This window comes from Camelus bactrianus, chromosome 32 (genome assembly GCF_048773025.1).
Source record: "Camelus bactrianus isolate YW-2024 breed Bactrian camel chromosome 32, ASM4877302v1, whole genome shotgun sequence".
NCBI classification, from domain to species: Eukaryota; Metazoa; Chordata; class Mammalia; order Artiodactyla; family Camelidae; genus Camelus; species Camelus bactrianus.
In genome coordinates this window covers 24,273,276-24,291,788 of record NC_133570.1, presented here as the reverse complement: position 1 = coordinate 24,291,788, position 18,513 = coordinate 24,273,276, and the positions used below count along the sequence as shown (strand labels likewise).

General features: G+C 41.6%; 1 protein-coding gene and 1 non-coding gene across 2 annotated transcripts in view; one reads left to right on the top strand and one right to left on the bottom strand.

Annotated features, from left to right (window-relative positions):
• The window catches only part of LOC105068562 (insulin-like growth factor 1 receptor), an 86,272-nt gene that overhangs the window by 28,756 nt on the left and 39,003 nt on the right, over positions 1-18,513 (bottom strand). The window contains 4 exon segments of the mRNA XM_074356118.1: positions 6,425-6,546; positions 9,538-9,684; positions 10,253-10,402; positions 10,501-11,216. The gene's annotated coding sequence lies outside the window, so the exon portion shown is untranslated.
• LOC123616135 (small nucleolar RNA SNORA18) lies at positions 13,541-13,670 on the top strand. The gene has a single exon (XR_006723987.1). It is a non-coding gene; the product is annotated as a small nucleolar RNA SNORA18 (small nucleolar RNA).

The following is an 18,513-nucleotide window of genomic DNA, read 5'->3' as shown; positions in this document are numbered from 1 at the left end:
CTCACATTTATTGAAGGTTGGATTTGAAAAACTGACTGTAGATAATTCTGAGTTGAGAACACCCTACGCCATCTCTGTTTCCAGTTCTCTCTTTACTATTAGTCCTGACGTGGTCCTCCGCCAGCCTGGCTTGACCCCCATCACACCCTATCAGCAATGTCTGATCCCAGGCCTCTGTAGCTGGCTCAGAGCCCACATCCTAACCAGACCCCCAGGATTTCTGAGGAAGTACTCACACTTTTAAAGTTCTCAGAAAAATGGTGCATAGCGAGCCCAGGAGGAGGAAGCAGGAGACGGGCACGGTGACCAGGACTCCGCTCCAAGTCATTTTGCTTGAACTACACCGAGGCCTTGTTCCCTGCCCTTGGCTTCTAATCCTGCCAAAAGAACTCCTTCCTTCTTTAATACAAAAATGTACCAAACTGACTTGGTTACCCTACTAGGAAAGCAACTGTTACTCTGTGGACTCAAAAGGAACATGTCAGAGATCACGTGGCATAATGAAGCAAGCACGGGCTCCAGAACCAACAGTCTGAGGCTCACCTGCTGGCTGCGCCAGTCTCTTACCTATGGCCTTAAGGAGGTGGTTCCCGAGCCTGCTTCCTCATCTGTCAACACAGGACAGACACCACCTCTGCCTCGCACGGCCATGGTTAAGGCTTTCATGAGACAAACGGTATCCAGTACACGACAAGAGGCCTAGCGAACAGAAAGCACCCAGTGACGCTCAGTTCCCTTCCCTTAAGCATACACTAAAAAGACTAGAGCGGCTGCCGGGGGTTAACTCTGGTGACTGCGACTCTGTACAAAGCAGTTAACGTATGTCCACATATACCGTGACTACTAATTCTCAGAACTTCTCCCCTGAGTTTCCACTCATTAAAAGGACCTGCAGCTGACAATTCCTTTTCAGAGAAAAATTCCAAATATCTAAGCCAAAGTCAGCAAAAATCCCTCAGAAACTCCTCTTTTATCTGACCTAAAATTAAATTGTATTGAAAACATCGAATGAATGAGATAAGTCTGTTTTAATAAGCTTATTTCAAAATTGATAACAACTATAACTACCTTAATGTCAGAATCATTAAATTTTATAACTTTTAAGTAAAACAAATACTTCAGAAGCACATTTTGAGAGATGCGCAAGGAGGTTCAGACAACTTAATGAGATGCTACTCAGATAAAACATGTTAAGCAGAGAAGCAACTCAGCTGCCAGAACTATACCGAAATACACCTAAGGGAGAGGTATTCAGAACAGAGATCAAATCACGGTGCACCGATCTAACCAATCAAAATACACCTTGGGTATTCCAACATCCATACAATGGGGTTTCAGGCCAAGTCATTAAAAAAATTTTTTTTTCAATTTCTAACTTTTGTTTCAGCAAAGAAGTAAACAGAAATGATTTCAAATCACACCAGATTTAAGATATGGTGATCAGCTTATTTTTACAGACAGCAGGTTTAATCTTCTACTCTGAATAAGTCGTTTCTTCTCTAAGGGGCACTGTCCTTGGCTCTTAGAGGCTAATCTGAGATTGCTCTAGCCTACTTTCCTAACCTTTTCCATGTCAGGATACGCATAAAAAATGGTAACATCTGTATAGAGCATGTGCATAAATTGAAGCGTCATCTCAGGGCCAGAAGTCACCTGCTTGGAGGCTCCAGGCAACCCTAGGTTGAGGGGATCATTATCTCAACATATACATAATCCTTTCATGGCCCTTCTGATGGGAAGCTATGTTGGCCTGGTTATCCGGCAACGCAGGAGGAGGTCACCCTCTACCTCAATGCCCATTTGCTGGGACAAAAGACTGGGAGTCATCAACCACCTAAGAGGGCCAGCAGCATTATCTAAGAATCCAAGATGCGCCCCTGAGTTTATGCTACTCAATATTATGTGCTCAGACCTACCAGAGAAAATGGACGCCCAAATCCTTGTTTCTATCCTGTGTATAACTGTCTTATCCAACTGCCATTCTATAACCCCAGGGAGCAGCCAGTTAACAGCAGGACAGGAAGGAACCCAACATGAATTAAATTAAAAGAGAAAAGCACTAAAACAGCTGGGCCTGAGTACTCGGTGGTAAAACGCACTGGTCAGAATGTAAAAGGAATAGACAGTTGCTTAAAATGAACCTGGACCTAGACCAAAAACGCTTCCAAGGCCACTTCCAGCTCTCTAATCTCAAGGTTTCCCGGACAGAAATCTAAGTACAATAAATTATTTCACATCCACAGCCTTAACTACATTTGTAAGATCACAGTAGATGGGAAGATAGGAGCTGAAGCATTATTATACAATCACTTACTCATTACTGCTCCGTTAAAAAGTTAAAGCTTTTCTTCTTCCCTGATGATACCTAATAATACAAATATATGTCTGTGTAAGGCTGTTAGCTGCAGCATTTTCTGCAACTGTAAAATACTGGAAACAACCTAAATGCCCAAACATAGGAGAATGTTTAAATTCACTGACATCACAAATGGAATACTATGAAGCTGTTAAAATTAAGGAAAATTACTACAAACATGGAGTGATAAACAGGATATACTATTAAATGAAAGAAGAAAATTCCAAAAGACTATACTTAGTTTGCTACCTTTTGTGGGAGAAAATAAGAAAATACTCATGTACCTGCTTTTTTTTTTTTTAAAATAAAAGGAAACACAGAAAGGATAGATCAAAGTAATTGGTTGTCTACAGGGATGGGTAGCAATGAGAGGAAGGATCAGGTAGTGACACTTCTTGGTACAATAGTTTATAGTTTTAACTCTGGGGACCATCCTCATGTTTTACACACTTAAAAAGTAAAATCAGCAAGGACAAAGAGGAAGAAAATCTAAAATGGAAATCAAGCACAAACAAATGAAGCTAACTGTACATCAAGTAAATAAGTGTATTAAAAGAGGGAAGGAAACTAACCCAAACAACTTTTGAACATAATACTTTATATACTGCCAGTATACAGACAAAAAGAACTATAAACAAATATTGATCTCTAGTTATAAGGTATGGGTTAGCAGTTCGGAACTAACTTCTGTGCTTATGAAACTAAGCAAACAAGTACGAATGTTGAGGATAATGGGAACCAGATTCTCACTGATGGGGACAGAAAGAGCAAGACTAGACCTGCAGTGCTGAACCGGAGTTCAGGCAACAGTATGAACTCATGGTACACACACACACACACACACACACACACACACACACACACACACACACAGCTACAGACATGTCTGTTTATTTATGTTTCTTAGCTCTTATGTGCTGAGAAATCTTAGTTTATAAATCTTACCCCCCACTAGAAAGAAGGAGGGCTACCTGGAGAAGTGACTGATTCCAAGACTAGGGCAGGCCGCGCCTGGAGCACCTGGCTGTGCCAGGAAGAACGGGCTCCAGGAACAATGGGGGCATCTCAAAATTACGACTTAAAGGGGCTCCCGTTAGCCAAATCTAAAACAATTTGACCCTCAAAATAAGTAACAGAGTATCACAGAATAAAATAAAAATCTATGAGTCCATGTTAATAAAATAAATGAATAAATAAACAAATGGGAGAGAAAGGAAAGCTCTTCCCTAAATACACTGAGAAATGAGTTAGAAAACCTACATCTTCGAATCATCCTAGCAATAACTGATTCAGTCAAGAACCATCAATGGATGCTAAATTACTGGGTGCAAGTCTGATGAGGAACAAGACATTCATAAAATCTCAAAGCATCTCCCATAAGTTACTTGTTAATAATACAGGGGAAAAGAGTAATTTCACAGTGGAATAACCCTGCAAATACTACCTTAACACGATAATAGAAGTTAACATCACCGGAATGAGACACACAACCTCACACGCGTCTTGACACGATGCCCTGAGCAGACAGATTACTTCTGTAGTACTCCCACCCAAACAACGCATAACCTGAATCTAATCATAAAGCAGCATCAGGAAAACTCGAATTAAAGTACATTCTATGAAATAATTGGCCTGTATTCTTCAAAAATACCCAAGATGTGAAAGACAAAGAAAGGATAAAGAACTGTTCCAGATTAAAGGAGACTAAAGATTGATCTCAACTAAATGAAAAGCATGATCCTGGATTACATCTGTGGGAGGTGGGTGGGGGCACAAAAAAAGGAGAAATAACTATAAAGGACATTACTGAAACAATTGGAGAACTCTGAGTATGAAATGCGCATTAGATAATACTATTTTACTAGTTATTAAATATTATTAAATGTCCTTATTTTGACCAATATCCTGTACTTACTGAAAATAAAGTCTTTGTTTTTGGTGGGGGTCGGGGTACCTAAACTATTTACGGATGAAGGCACATTAGGTCTGCAAATTACTGGGCAGTGGGAAGGGGGGCAGGGGCTGGGGGTGGGAAGAGGGTGGATAAAAAGAAGATGTACACATAACACAAATGTGGGAAAATGTTGACAACTGGATGGGAGTTCTCTGTACTATTCCTAATGTTTCTTTAAGTATGAAATTGTCTCAAAATAAAAAGGTTTTTTCAGATTAAATAAATTTTATTCTTTACTTCCAATTAAGAACATTTTTTTCATTATAAAACACAAGGGAAGAGGTTAAATTACTGTCGTGCAGAGCCAAAGAGTACCACAAACCTGACATTAACTTCCCCTTACTGATGGAGGATGAACTAATCCAGTAGACACAGTACAACGTATTGACTGCAGTGGTCCAAGTGGCTTTACAACTATGTTTCTGTTACATACCCAGCGTCTGGCTTGTGATCTGGCTTCCCAAGCAGAGTCAAACCCTTGGGCTTATCTGCTCTCTCTGCTGACTCTGGTAATAGCAACAATGCTTTGCTCTGTTCATTGGGGAAGGTAAATCTGAGTTTGAACTTTTACCAAATACAGTACTGCAAAATTTCAGTTTGAGTGATTTCTCTCTCTGGAGGGTAACTAATCAGATCCACTTCTTACCATTTTGCCCTAAAAACTGGATTAAAAATATTTCATTTAAAAATAGACACCAAATTAAGTATCGCAGAGCAACCTCTTGCTTCCCTCTCTTCTCCAGCCTAACTTCCCACTAAACCGGACAATAAAGAAATTAAGTTGATATTAACTCCCAAACATAAAGAGAACATGTGAGGCCAGCAAAGCAGATAAAAGATTTCAACACATTTCTGAGAGTCAGGAAGAAGTTAGAGGAGCAGTAACAACCTAAGTAGCGTGAAGGAAGCTACGACCTAAGTGCCGGCAGAGGGAAGCGCAGGCAGGAGGGGGCTCTGGGCTCAGGGACACTGAGCACAGCAGACAGCAAAGGTAAGGATGGGGCCGAACACAAGGGGTCCAAGTGCTGTGATGAACGACCGATTCACACAACTTCCTACATCCTGATGTCAGAACATCAGTGGCCAAGTGTACAGCCCCCAGATGGAAGACTGAAAAACTAAATGCTGCAAAAAAACAAAAACAAAACCCCACAAAGATGTCTTCCTCCAATGAAGAAGGCAGCCTGCTCCCTAACCTCAGAGTGAAGCCCACTGCAGACAAGCCTCACCCTTACAGACAAACTTACAGAGCTGTTCAGTGCATCACTCTTCTGTGAAAAGATAGACAAAGATAAAACAAGACACTTGAAGAAAACATCTTGTCTGAGAGAATCATTTTGAAAAGAAACAGAGGAACCCAGAGGAAACAGAAACAATGCAGGGAGCACAGAAAAGCTTCAAAACAAACTCTAAAACCCAGAAGTAATAAGAAAAGATACAGCAAAACAACAGGAACAGAATGGATGGAAAAGCAATGGTCAGAAAAATGAGAAAAATCCCTTAAATAAAGAATATTATTATCAAAATTCAATAGAAAGAGTGGAGGCGGGGGGAAAGGAAGTAGCTCAGGAACTCGAATCAAAAGGCAAAGAAATAAGAAGATAAGAAAATTACAGGTTCCACCCAGGGTGCTCAACATTCAATTAACAGGAGTTGTACAAAGAGAAAGGCAGTAACGAGGAGATTTAAGTGTGGGAGGATGAGTGTACTCTCCATCGTACAGACTGAAAAGTCCCCTGAGCGTCCACGACAGCAAGAGAAAAACTAACCATGTGAAGACACATCATTCTGAAGTTCCAGACCACCGAGGCTGGAGGGAATAGCCTAAGCGTTTCCAGGAAAAAAGCAGAAAGACCTATACGAAGGAACAGTAATCAGGAGGGCATCAGTTTTCTCAACAGAAGCACTGGAAGCCTAAAAACAAAGGAACACTGCTTTCAAAATTCTAAAAGGAAAATCTTTCCAAACTAATAGTCAGTCAAGCAATCAAGTAATAAAAGTAAAATCAAAATGTCAGACTTGCATGGGGTCTAAAATTTGCCTCCCCGAGAAGGGAGCTAAATGATGTACTCCAGCAAAATGGTCTAAAATAATAAACCAAGGAAAATACAGACCTGGGATCCAGGAAATGGGAGATCCAATACAAGAGAACAGCAAGGGAATCACAGGATAAAAACTGTCCAGCCGGCCCACAGAAGACTCAGCTCAGATGGGACCCAGAGCGCTCCGGGAAGGTCTTCAGGAAAAAAAAAAACAAAAACAAAAAACACTAAGAGATTATGTGTTTAAAGTCCTTGGAAAATAATACTCATAGACATTTGACAGATTTATAGGTTATATTTGGGAGAAAATGTATACAAGGCAAAGTGCAATTTTTTTAAAAGGCAGTTATTAACTCAAGGAAAAATAAAATGCCAGACAAAAAAAAAAAGCAGTCACCATATTAATCAAAAATTGTTATCTAGTTATACTGAGAAATGGAGAGAGGGGCAGAGGGGAGGGTAACGCAAACACTAATGTCCTCATTTACCATAGCACGATGTCAAGAGATGATACCTAAAATGGATAAATTAAGAAATAACAGTACATTACTTAGATGGATGTAGGTAAATATGAGAGAGAAAACTAAATCGAGCTGAAAGCGGTTGTCTGTGGACAGGAGGACTGGGGGTGGCAGAGAAGGAGACTGCTGTTCTATTTTAAACCTTTTGATACTATGATTTAACTGTATATACATATCACCTTTTGAAAACATGAATTATTCTTTAAAAAGTAAATTGATGTAACAATCATATCAATTCATGAAGTTGCCCAAACCATTTTTTCATCTTTAAAAAAATGCTTAAACTCTATTACATGAAATAAAGTTACAGTAGCAGTTTATCATCTGGGGCCAGGCACCTACTGCGTTCCCTGAACACTACAAGGCTAATTTGCAGAGCTAATGATATGTTTCCTCTGCTAAAGAATGTAATTTCAAAGCTGGCCAAAATTTGTCATCTGTGTATTAACAGATCCAGATGCCTACAGAGCCAGAAAAGAGAGGGCGTCTTCTCCTGCTGACTTCCTACAGAGAGGCAAATTCTGACCCATAAGACCGGTCCCCTCACTGGCTAAAGCATTCTATTCTATTTTGAAACGGATTTCTGAGATCAGTTTTCAACATCAAATGAAAATATAATATAGAAAGAATGTATGTGAAACTATGTAGTCTCAAAAACTGTAAAGCACTAGACACACTTGTAATCATTCATTCCATCACAAACGCAGACCTGTTCGGACCCACTTTGGTGAAAACCACCTAGTGAAGCTAGTATGCTTTGTCTATTCTGCAGTCTTCGCTAAATGCTGGAACTGTGCCCGAACTCCAAGTGAGAGGAAACGGTAGCGGGGACAAGGATTGAAACTACTGAAGTCAAAGCAGACGACTAAGTCAGAGTCAAATGGGCCACTTTGGCCTTTAAATGAGCAGATACAAATTAACTACAGAAAAGTTACCAGGAGTTGATATTGTTTCAAAAACAACTCTCCCTAGGAAGCTGACGATACAGAGAGTGAACACAAAAGCCATGAATCACTTATGAAAAATTCTGGCATCTAATATTCCCATCTGTTTAATATAGCAAGATCCGATGCAATTCCACACTTTTGCCAACAACCCGAGTAAGCAAATCCATGGTTAAACAGGATTTTCAAAAGAAATGAATCAAGCCACAAATGTAAACACCATACAACTATTATTTCAAAACAACAGCAAAGTATATGCAATATAAGAAGAGATGCATATATGTATTTTAGAGGAAGCACCACCTTCCATAAATAAATAAAACAATTAAGAGGGTTAGGGAGCTCTTATTATCAAAGACTTCACTTAGAGTGCAGCTCTAGTAACTGCAGTGCACAGTTCTCTTCCCAGGTTTTTGTGGTTATATAATAAAGGTTGCACTAAAGCACAAAGCGGTGGGGGGGGGGGGGACAGGGAATTACCACAGTTGTACTTACAGGTGTGCTGGGAAGCTACTCTTTTAAAATCAATGGGTCTTTTTAGGAAGATATGGGAAGAAAAAACAAACTGGGCACATGTTTATACTCTGCCTAAAAGGCTAGAAACCCAATATAACAGAAAATAGGCACCTGTAAACTCCAATAACTGTTCTAATTATTTAACAAAAACCAAGAGTTGGAAAATTGTTTTTACAACCAATAAGTACAGTGTTTAAATGCGATCCACACTTCCCCCAAAATATCTATTAATTATTCAAATAAAAAATACACAAAAGCCTGAAAAAACAATTCTTAAATGAGGTTCTTATAAAACTATACACAAACAAAACACTTGAAATAACTGAAATGAAATTGGTGCAGTTAAATTAAATTGGAATTAAATTCTCACAGCATGAATTTGAGCTCTGGCAGCTGCTTCATACACCTAAGGTGAAGCCTGAGTCTTTAGTTGTACAGAACAATTTCTCCAATCAACATTTCCATCCACGTTTAACTTTCCCCAATCCACATTTGCATCCATCTCACAATTAACATTCAAAGTAATTCAGATGGAAACTAGAGTTAATCTCAATTTTCCTGGGTGACACTAAAATAAAAAAAAAAATCAATCAACACTTTAAGTGTCAGCCCCAGATTACCCAAGTTAAGCTGTTTTTTAAAAATATTATATTAGAGTATTTCTCCAACATATTATCTATCAATTATCCCAGGGAAACATCTGTGGCAAAAAAAAAAAAAAAAAATTGCTCCCTAGAAATTTCAGCATGATCTTCACAAACTTTGACCAAAATCTTACCATCCCAACATTGTGCAACAAATGTTCAAAACAAAGGAATGAACAATAATCTATTATTTAAAAAAAAAGAACATCTGAGCATGTTCAGTAAGGACAAAGATTTAAAGAAGCCAAAACAACAAGTGTACGATCACAGTCAGTTACATTAAACCTGCAGGGGACATGAAAGCTAATCACCAGCCTGCTCATCCCGGTGATGAGACAGTACAAGAACAGTCCATAAAGGTCTTCAAGGCGGGTCAAGGATAAGTAGGCAAGCAGATTTCACAACTCAGGGGATGCTACTGGTATCCAGTGGGCAGACTCCAGGGATGCTGCTAAACATCTCACAATGCACAAAAGAATCCACTCTCTCCATCCAAAAAAGAATTATCTGGACCAAAATATCAAACATGGTGAGGGTGACAAACCCTGGGCTAACCTTACCTGGACCTCTGACCCTGTTACACAAGTTGAGGGTGAGGTCATCCAGGATCCTGGAGAGGGAAGCAAAATCTGCCAGTTGCATGTGTGGGGATCATCGGGGTCTGCTGCAGTCATCTTTTAACTTAGCTTCATCAGCATTTTTAATACCTTGGGAAAATGGATGCATACAAATCAAAAAACAAGTCTCAGAAAAAAATCAATGGAATTAAGCCAACATTTCACGGGCTACCCCTATGTATTCAGTATTAACTAGAACGTAGATATGATGTTCCTCAATAATCAGATGACTACATATCTCTAGTCATAAAATAGACACAAAAAATAATATTAACCAAAGTCTATTTTGTTTAGATTCTCCTAAATGCTCCTAGCACCAATTCCCCACCAAAAAGTGTCTCTTCAGTGTTTTTCCTGTAAATTAAAAATAACAGATACCAAAAGTAATCACAGTGCTGTGGAAAGTCAAACAGAAACTTTCCTGAATCCTATTTGTCCTCTTGACCCATTACTCTCTTCCAAGAAGCCAGAGTTTCAGATCATTACAAGGAGAAAAGAAGAAAACGAGCTAACGTCCTGGCACAGCATTTTGATAAATTATGTAATAGGGAAAATGTGTTTGCTTGTCTGTCCATGCTTCAGAAAATGTTATTAACTTCAAAACTATCCTCAGCACACTTGTATGCCCGGGGGCACAGCCAGTCTCTTCAGTGCTTACCAACAGCAAACAGCTCCACGCCTTCATCCTTGAGTTGCTTTGATGGGGCCTCAACGTCATCAGTGATGAGAACACCGATTTTTCGAGCTCGGCGCCTCATGCCAGCTTGGGTCTTGAAGCTCTGTTGGCAAATGAAGTTCAAAGCCATGTCTAGCGGGATTTTTAAAAGAGAAGCCGTCACATAGTTACTCAGCCATCAGCTTTGACCACAAGCAAGAGCTCCAAGCGCGCCAGACACTTTTACTCACCTGTGAGGGTCCTGCCTCCTTTGTGAGGTAAGTTTGCCACAGCCTGCAGCAAGCTCTTCTTGTCTCTATGAGCATTTAAGTGCCCCTATAATAGTAAGCTGAATTCAAAATATCTAAGGGATATACGCAGGAATCATTACAAACAAAACAGTTCAAAATATGTATTTATAAAAAGGGTTAAGTCAGAAAGCATAAGCTATCATAACAGCGCTGCCCAAGTGGAAGTATAAAGGGTACTCAGTTCAGAAGATTAGATTAGCATGAAGACATTAATATGTAGAATCATTTCAGCAGGAACTAGATAGGTAAAAATCATGTGCTATTTAGGCATCCTATGTAAACATTATAATGTAATTCATTACGGAATCAGTTTCAGACATTTACAAAGGAAGCAGATGCATTAATTGCCCTTTAAAACATTGCACACTTTCCCCCCTAAATTATCAGTTTGTACCTGTCATGCCTGATCCTTGCCTAAGCTTCCCCTCTTCTCTCTTGTAATCTGGGAGAACTGTGATGTCGTATGTGGTCTGGGGCTGAAGCTGCTTTAACACTGCGGAGGTGACTGTGGGTGGCACTTTGGCCACCAGCTGTCTCCTGCCCCCATGGGGCTGATACACAACACGGTAGCTGATGACTTTCCCAGGTGCTGGTTTCCAGGTGACTCTTGTGTTTTGCTTCTTCATCCACTTTCAAGGTTTTCAAATCTTCCAACACTGAGAGATAAAAGGAAGATGACAATGTTACATCAGGTGAAAGAAAACGTTTATGCCCGCCCCCCTCATTTATGTGAAAAGACGCTATCTAGTTTCTTAAGTGTACACACTATTCTGTTACTTAGTGTTGTGATCTCTCATAAGTTCAGGGTGGCGTGTGAGCCTAATCTCAGAGAGATCACAGTAAGTTGTTTTCTCTTTGTCTGGCTGGTAACTAAAAAATGGAAGTAAACATTGCAAGGATTTCCTACTATTTGCATTCCAGAGACTTTAGTAAAGAAAACATCCATTTCTGGAGATAAACTTCAGAATTTTTATTATATTTCCATTTGTAAAGAATTCCGATAGCAAACACATTGTGGGGAATACTAAAAATTATGAATACAGGGTCAGAAATATTACTTAAGTCTTTTCAGAAAAAGGTACAATGAATAAGTGACTAGTCAGAGTGTCTACAGTTCACTCTATCCTTTGTGATTGCCATGAACGTGTAAGGCTATCAGCAGAGAGGAACAGGAAACTCTGACACAGAAAAGTATCTCAAGGGCTCTGGAGATGAACTGGGATACAATGAGTGGCCTTCTGAAGCACTATATGTAAAAAATGTTTAATATACAAAAATACTATTTATTAAGTTATCTTTTAAGAACTATCAGAATCAGGTGGCCAAATCCACAAATAGCCAAACATCCCTTTTTCACACATAATTAGACCTCATAAGCAGGAGCATTTCATTCAGTTCAGTCATCTCAGCATTCGAAGGTCATAAGCATCTTCTATAGGGAGAGACGAAGCTGAAGATAACACCGGGAAGAACTTGCCTTGATTCTAAAAGAAATTTTCATGCTCAAACAGGCAAGGATCACTTGAAAAAGCTAAAAACATAATCCTGCAAAAAATTTAAAAAAAAAAAAATATATATATATATACACATATATAAATGACCATTTTTCAGTCACTGGACATCAGGCAGTACAGGACTAGGACTCCTGAGTAATGAGAAACAAATGAGAATGAGCCTGACCACTGCCCTGACTCACTGCTTAAAGTGCGTTTCCAGCCCCAGTACAGGAAGGGGGAACCCAGATAGAGCCTGGTGGCCTCCCTTAATTGAGGAGGTGCTTTTGTGAGTCTATGGAGTCCAAGGCACCTAGAACTCACCGAGCAAAGTCCTGCAGAGGAGATGGTGCTACAGAGAAAAAGTTTCAAAAATCTGCAACCCAGTACTAATCAGTGCACAGGAATGAAGAAACTACCGAAAATCAAAGAAAGAACCACCTAAAAGGAGCAGAAGGAACAATTCCTGGAGCTCACGCAGGGCCAGAAACATCCCCCCCACCCCCGCCAGAGTACAACACCTCACAGTCCCCAGAACATTGTATGACGCACTAAGGAGGTTACTGCCCCAGGAGGGGAGCAAAATGAGCCCTGAACTAAAGGTTTCTCTGGTGTAGCGCTAACAGAGTTTAAAAGAAAGCTTCAAAAATATCGAACTGTCTCCAAATGACTTAACTGCATCCCAGAACAAAGCTTAAGGATATTGAGAAGAACATAAAAATAGCTGGCACCCAATAAAGTAAAGTTCGTATTGTTTGACTTCTAATAAAAATTACCAGGAATGCAAAGAAAGAAAAAAACATAGCACCCATACTGTGGACTGAATGATTGTGTCTCCCCAATATTCCTGTTAAAGCCTTAATCGCCAATGTGACAGTATTTGGACCTTTGGGGAAGTAATTAGTATTAAATGAGGTCCTAAACGTAAGGCCCTAATCTGATGGAACTGGGATCCTTCTAAGAGGACAAGGAGACATTAGAACTTGTGTGCTCTGTCTCTCTCTGTCTCTCTCTCTCTCTGTCTCTGTCTCTCTCCCCACATGCACAGACTGAGGAAAGGCCACGGGAAACCAAATTCTGCCAGAACTTTATTTAACCTGGACTTCTAGCATCCAGAACTGTGAGAAAATAAATTTCTTGTTTAAGCCACCCAGTCAACATTATTTTATTAGGACCGTTAGAGGTAAGGTAGCCATAATAAGCAGAAAAATGAATCAATAGAAACAGAACTAAAAACAAATGTATGGTTACCGGTAGTGGGAAGGGATAAATTGGGACTTCAAGATTTGCAGATACTACTACACATAAAAGAGATAAAAAGCAAGTTTATACTGTGCAGCAGAGGGAACTATATTCAATGACTTGTAGTGACCTATAATGAAAGAGAACATGAATATGAATCTATGTGTGTATACAGATGACTGACCTATTCCGCTGCACACCAGACATTAGTGCAACATTGTAAACTGACTATACTTCAAGTTTTTAAAAAGGAACACTTGATGGGGCTTTTTGTGTAGACCTAAACCGTTGGAAATGCCTCACAGGGTAACTATGTGGTTTCCTTTCCTCACAGAACTACGTCTTAGATCTGTGGGAAAGAACTACAAGACAGAGCTGCTAAATAAACTATGAGAAACCTAACAAGCTCTTGTATCTTAGGTGCTGGCACATCCCAACAATCAGTACTGCTCCAGGGTGTGATAAGCGTAGGAGTCAGTATGATTTGAACTCAATGCATGTTCAGAGAGTGTCTCAAATTCAGAACCAGGCAGATCTATCTTCCCTGACCCCAAATATGTTAATAGTCCTAAAGTAAACTGGCTGAGGAAACTGGATCCCAAAGATTACAGGTGAGGAGTTTCTGAAGTGTGTCCATGTTCCACGGGAGATGAAAGAAGGCCAATTTTTGAAAGAATTATGAACTGACTGACGTGACAACTGCTGACTGAGCAAAAATTCTTTTCTAAAGGGCTTTCCTGAAGATTACGACTCAAACATTGGAGGAGCAAAGGTGATGGGGTGATGGGCAATGGAAGGAATCAGAACATGTGAAATTCTTAAAAAGAGTATTGACTTAAATAATTTTGCCTGTGTTACACAATTCTTTACACTTAAAGAAAAGAAACTGAACTAGAAATAGCATGTATGGCTTTACACTAAAAAATTATTCAAAAGGGACCCTGAACAGCTATTATAACCATATTCCATATGTTACTGATAGAAAAATATTAACCATGCCAAGTAAACACATAGAACATATAAGAAAAATTCAAAGCAAACCTCTAGAGGTGAAAAATACAGTATCTAAGATGAAAAATTCACAGGATGGTATCAACAGCAGATTAGAAACTGCAGGAAAAAATACTGATAAATTTGATGGCATGATAATAGAAACATACCCAAAAGGAAACGCAAAGAAAGAAAACTAAATAACAGCACGACAGCGAGCTGTGTGGTAACTGCAGGCAGACTAATACATGTAGAACTGGAGCACCTGGAGAAAGTAGGGGTAATAAATAAAACGTTTGAAGAAAGAATGGCCTCAGTGCCGTACTGCGCAAGGCAATATACAGATTCAATACAGTCCCCATCAAATTACCAATGACATTTTTCACAGAGCTGGAACAAGAAACGTTAAACCTTGTATGGAAACACAAAAGACCCCAAATAGTCAAAACAATCTTGAAAAAGAACAGAATTGGGGGAATCATGCTCCCTGACTTCAGACTATACTACAAAGCTACAGCAATCAACAGTATGGTACTGGCACAAAAACAGACACATAGACCAATGAAACAGCATAGAAAGTCCAGAAATAAACCCACCCACTTATGGTCAATTAATCCACGACAAAGGAGGCAAGAATATACAATGGAGAAAAGACAGTCTTTTCAATAAGTGGTGCTGGGGAAACTGGACAGCTACCTGTAAAAGACTGAAATTAGAACATTCTCTTCCACCATGTACAAAAATAAACTCAAAATGGATAAAAGACCTCAAAGTAACACCAGATACTGTAAAACTCCTAGAGCAAAAAATAGGCACAACACTCGCGGACATACATTACAGAAAGACATTTTTTGAACCAGCTCCTGAAGTATTGGAAATAAAAGCAAAAACAAACAGATGGGATCTAATTAAACTTCAAAGCTTTTGCACAACTAAGGACACCATCAACAAAACGAAAAGACAACCTACAAAATGGGAGAAAATCTTTGCAAATGATGTGACTGAGACTAATTTCCAAAATCTACAAATAGCTCATATATCTTAATATCAAAGAAACAAGCAACCCAATCCAAAAACGGGCAGAAGACCTAAACAAGCAGTTCTCCAAGGAAGACATACAAACAGCCACCAGACACATGACAAAATGCTCAGCATCGCTACTTGTCAGAGAAACGCACAGCAAAACTACAACGTGATATCACTTAACACCAGCCAGAATGGCCACCATTGAGAAGTCTGCAGATGACAGATGCTGGAGAGGCTGTGGAGAAAAGGGAACCCTTCCACACTGTTGGTGGAGTCTAGATTGGTGCAGCCACTATGGAGGACAGTACAGAGGTTCCTTAAAAAAAGGAAAATAGACCTACCATGGGATCCAGCAATCCCAATGCTGGGCATGTATCTGGAGAAAAATAAAATTCAAAAAGACACATGCACCCCAATGCTCACAGCAGCAATATTTACGACAGCCAAGACATGGAAACACCCCAAATGTCCACTGACAGATGACCGGATAAAGAAGATGTGGTACGTATATACAATGGAACACTACTCAGCCACACAAAAAGAAAATAATGCCATCTGCAGCCAGACGGACGGACCTGAAGACTGTCATTCTAAGTGAAGTGGGCTGGAAAGAGAAAGAAAAATGCCATACGACATCATTTATATGAGGAATCTAAAAAATAATATCAATAATAATAAGGCCACCAATGTACTAATTATCATTTTGACTTCTTGAACATGTGTAAGCACACCTGACCGTCCTTTATGACTGGATTACCATATTCTGTTGATTCTTATTTTGTAGTTGGCTTTATTCCTTTAATAACTATGTAAGTTTAAAAACCTAATCTCTTCTCAGAATCAGTAAGTAGTACATGTAAACTAAAAAAAAGTACAGTATACTGTATCTATGTATCTGCATGCAATATAATGTGTGTGTGCAGTCGAACTGTAGTAACTCTACCTAATAAAACTGGAAAAGGAGGGAAGAAAAAAAAAAAACCATACAGATCAACGAAACAGAATAGAGAGCCCAGACATAAACCCACAAACATTCAGTCAATTCATCTTCGACAAAGAAGGCAAGAACATACAGTGGAGTAAAGACAGTCTCTTCAGCAAAGCATGTAGGGAAAACTGGACAGCTGCATGTAAATCAATGAAGTCAGAATACTCCCTCACACCCTACACAGAAATGAATTCAAAATGGCTTCAAGACTTAAACATAAGACAACACACTATACACCTCTTAGAAGAAAACATAGGGAAAACATTATATTACATACATCTCAGCAGTGTTGTCCTAGGGCAGTCTACTCCAGAAATAGAAATAAAAACACAAATAAACAAACAAATGAATTTATCAGCTTTTGCACAGCAAAGAAAACCATAAGCAAAACAGAAGGACAACCTACGAGAAGGGAGAAAATATTTGCAAAAGATGACACTGACAAGGGGTTAATTTCCAGAATACAGAAACAGCTCATACAACTGAATAACCAAACAACAACTCAATCCAAAAATGGACAGAAAATCTAAACCAGCATTTCTCCAATGAAGACATACAAATGTCCACCAGGCACATGAAAAAAGGCTCAAGGTTGCTAATTATCAAACAAATACAAGTCAAAACTACAATGAGGTATCATCTCACACCAGTCAGAAAGGCCTTCATTCGAAAGTCCACAAAGGATAAATGCTGGAGAGGCTGTGGAGAAAAGGAAGCCTCCTACACTGTTGGTGGAAATGTAGTTTTGTGCAGCCACTGTGGAAAGCAGGAGGGAGATTCCTCAAAAGACTAAAAACACACTTGTCAAAAGCTTTTGATCTCGGGAGCAGGCCAACAAGCTCCCAAAGGCCCAGGCCTCGCCCGTTATTCTGCCCCAGCTCGCCTGTGTCCCACAGGGTCTGGGGCGGCCTCCGCTCCCAGGGCAGGTCCACTTACGCGGGAAGGCCACGGCCTGAGGGCCAGTCCAGCGCCCTCCCATCTCCCAGGGCTGCTCCAACTTTCCCAAACCCCTGTATCAGTGGCGGCCAAGAAAGACGTGGGGTTCAGTGACTGCTAAACAACTGGGGCGGCGGGCCTGGGACCTGCCTTAGGGCCCTAACGGGACGCGCGGCCGGGACCTCACCCACGCACCCTTCCCTGTGCGCCTCCCCAGCTGCACAGCCCAGGCCTCACCTGCCGACTCCTCGACCTGCTCGCCCTGACCAGCGCCCCCTTACCTGCTTGGCGACAGCAGCAGAAGCGACAGCAAGCGGCTGGTGGCCCAGGCCCCAGGTGCATTCCTCCTCTGGGAGCTGGTTCAGGAGCACCCGGCTCCCGCCCAGCGTCCACATGCTCTGCGCGCGCTCCCGCGTCCGCGCACGTGCGCGTCGGTGCGCTCCCCTCCCCCTCCCGCCCTCCGCGTGGACACCAGTCTTGGGCTCCTGCAGTAGGGTCCCTGCGACTGGGGCCTGGCGGTGGGGCGATGGGGCGGGCCCACCTCGCGGCCAGGGCCAGCCAGGCCCCCAACCCCAACGCCCCCACCCTGCCACTCACAGGGTCCCGGCACCCAAGTAGAATCACCACAGGTTCAGGCCAGGCCACACACCCCAAGGCCCACCACCCCCAGGCCCACACCCCCTGCTCGCCACCCCCAACTCAGTCACTGCCTCCCCAGCCCCGGCCAGGCCTGGTCCCCAAATGATCGCACAAAGACAAGCCTCCTTCTCCTCACACCGAAGTCCCCGCCCCCAGACTGTGCCCCACTAGGTCCTAAGCTACAGCCCCCACAAATCAAGCTGACCTCTCATGCCTCACCCCAGGTCCCCCACCTTACAGAGATAGTCCCCTCACCCTTCACCCCGGGATTACCCCCATCCCTCAGCCGGGTCCCCCTACTCCAAGCGGCCCTCAACTGGGTCACTTCCACTCCTAGCGACCCCCTCACCCCTCAGCCTGTCCCCCTTCACCGTGGGATCCCCAACAACTGTAGTGCACCCCTAACCCAGCTGCCCCCCTCACCCCTCACCTTTCACCTAACGGGGGCGGGGCCGTCCGGGCTCCGATCACCAGGGTGTCAACCGCCAGACAGGGATCCCAGGCAGCTTGCGGGCACACAGCCTTGTGTCCCAGGCTCCCGGGCCTGGGGGGTGGGGCTAGAGGCCGTTCCAAATCCTGCCTGGGCGCCCTGCCCCACTCCCGTCCCCTCTAACCCCCACGTCCAGTGTCTCGTCTGAG